Below are 2859 nucleotides of genomic sequence, written 5' to 3' on the forward strand. Positions count from 1 at the left end.
TTCATCGGTTACTTCTTGTATGCGCCCTGCCCGGGAATCGAACTGGTGCACCTCTGGTTCCAGGTCGGTGCTCAACCACTGAGCCACACTGGCTGGCGCCCTGGCTGCTTTCCTAACAGAGCAGAAAGCCTGGACCCTCCTCCCCAGCACACAGTGCTGCGGGCGGCATGGGCGCCTCTGAGGAGCTGAGCCTGCGTGTGCTTTCGGTCCGGACGGCTCGGCCCACGACGACGGTGGCCCCGGGCTCTGCCGGGGTGACGGAGCTGAGGGCTCCTCACTGGGACACAGGGGGACAGGGAGCCCCTCACTGGGACACAGGGGGACAGGGAGCCCCTCACTGGGACACAGGGGGACAGGGAGCTCCTCACTGGGACACAGGGGGACAGGGAGCCCCTCACTGGGACACAGGGGGACAGGGAGCCCCTCACTGGGACACAGGGGGACAGGGAGCTCCTCACTGGGACACAGGGGGACAGGGAGCCCCTCACTGGGACACAGGGGGACAGGGAGCCCCTCACTGGGACACAGGGGGACAGGGAGCTCCTCACTGGGACACAGGGGGACAGGGAGCCCCTCACTGGGACACAGGGGGACAGGGAGCCCCTCACTGGGACACAGGGGGACAGGGAGCTCCTCACTGGGACACAGGGGGACAGGGAGCCCCTCACTGGGACACAGGGGGACAGGGAGCCCCTCACTGGGACACAGGGGGACAGGGAGCTCCTCACTGGGACACAGGGGGACAGGGAGCCCCTCACTGGGACACAGGGGGACAGGGAGCCCCTCACTGGGACACAGGGGGACAGGGAGCTCCTCACTGGGACACAGGGGGACAGGGAGCCCCTCACTGGGACACAGGGGGACAGGGAGCCCCTCACTGGGACACAGGGGGACAGGGAGCTCCTCACTGGGACACAGGGGGACAGGGAGCCCCTCACTGGGACACAGGGGGACAGGGAGCCCCTCACTGGGACACAGGGGGACAGGGAGCTCCTCACTGGGACACAGGGGGACAGGGAGCCCCTCACTGGGACACAGGGGGACAGGGAGCCCCTCACTGGGACACAGGGGGACAGGGAGCTCCTCACTGGGACACAGGGGGACAGGGAGCCCCTCACTGGGACACAGGGGGACAGGGAGCCCCTCACTGGGACACAGGGGGACAGGGAGCTCCTCACTGGGACACAGGGGGACAGGGAGCCCCTCACTGGGACACAGGGGGACAGGGAGCCCCTCACTGGGACACAGGGGGACAGGGAGCTCCTCACTGGGACACAGGGGGACAGGGAGCCCCTCACTGGGACACAGGGGGACAGGGAGCCCCTCACTGGGACACAGGGGGACAGGGAGCTCCTCACTGGGACACAGGGGGACAGGGAGCCCCTCACTGGGACACAGGGGGACAGGGAGCCCCTCACTGGGACACAGGGGGACAGGGAGCTCCTCACTGGGACACAGGGGGACAGGGAGCCCCTCACTGGGACACAGGGGGACAGGGAGCCCCTCACTGGGACACAGGGGGACAGGGAGCTCCTCACTGGGACACAGGGGGACAGGGAGCCCCTCACTGGGACACAGGGGGACAGGGAGCCCCTCACTGGGACACAGGGGGACAGGGAGCTCCTCACTGGGACACAGGGGGACAGGGAGCCCCTCACTGGGACACAGGGGGACAGGGAGCCCCTCACTGGGACACAGGGGGACAGGGAGCTCCTCACTGGGACACAGGGGGACAGGGAGCCCCTCACTGGGACACAGGGGGACAGGGAGCCCCTCACTGGGACACAGGGGGACAGGGAGCTCCTCACTGGGACACAGGGGGACAGGGAGCCCCTCACTGGGACACAGGGGGACAGGGAGCCCCTCACTGGGACACAGGGGGACAGGGAGCTCCTCACTGGGACACAGGGGGACAGGGAGCCCCTCACTGGGACACAGGGGGACAGGGAGCCCCTCACTGGGACACAGGGGGACAGGGAGCCCCTCACTGGGACACAGGGGGACAGGGAGCCCCTCACTGGGACACAGGGGGACAGGGAGCCCCTCACTGGGACACAGGGGGACAGGGAGCCCCTCACTGGGACACAGGGGGACAGGGAGCCCCTCACTGGGACACAGGGGGACAGGGAGCCCCTCACTGGGACACAGGGGGACAGGGAGCCCCTCACTGGGACACAGGGGGACAGGGAGCCCCTCACTGGGACACAGGGGGACAGGGAGCCCCTCACTGGGACACAGGGGGACAGGGAGCCCCTCACTGGGACACACAGGGGCTGGGAGCCCCTCACTGGGACACAGGGGGACAGGGAGCCCCTCACTGGGACACAGAGGAGCAGGGAGCCCCCTCACTGGGACACAGAGGGACAGGGAGCCCCTCACTGGGACCACAGGGCAGTCGTGAAGACAAGTGCCCATGTGTAGCCGGGACTGTTGAAAGTGTGGCTGGACCTTGTTGCTAGAGGCAGGGTCGGGGCTGGAGTGGCGGCCTTGACCAGGCTGGTGCCTGGGGTGATTGACGGCGTCCGAGGGGCAGTGACGTGGACAGACAGGGTTACGCCAGGGTCAGGAAACCTCGGGTTCAGTTCAGGCTCAGTCCTGATTCTGCCACTCGGTGTCTGAGCCTGGGCGTTTACATGACTTTCCTAAGCTCAGTTCTCTCCTCCTTTAAACGGGACAATGCCTTCTAAGGTTGTGGTAAGACTTAAACGAAGGCCTAAGTGCTTAGCACAGTGCCTGTACATGACTCAGCCACACACGCGGCTCTCGTGGTTCGCGTTACTGAAAAGCCGCACCTGGCCGCCTGGGGCAGGCTCAGTGCCGGGAGGAGACCGCAGGAAGCAGCTGCGGGCACAGCGCGGG

At 67.2% G+C, this 2859-nt stretch overlaps 1 protein-coding gene across 1 annotated transcript in view; it reads right to left on the bottom strand.

The window, feature by feature from the left end:
- The window catches only part of TRMU (tRNA 5-methylaminomethyl-2-thiouridylate methyltransferase), a 17385-nt gene that overhangs the window by 9468 nt on the left and 5058 nt on the right, over positions 1-2859 (bottom strand). The window lies entirely within an intron of this gene.

Source organism: Myotis davidii, unplaced genomic scaffold, assembly GCF_000327345.1.
Source record: "Myotis davidii unplaced genomic scaffold, ASM32734v1 scaffold67, whole genome shotgun sequence".
NCBI lineage: Eukaryota > Metazoa > Chordata > Mammalia > Chiroptera > Vespertilionidae > Myotis > Myotis davidii.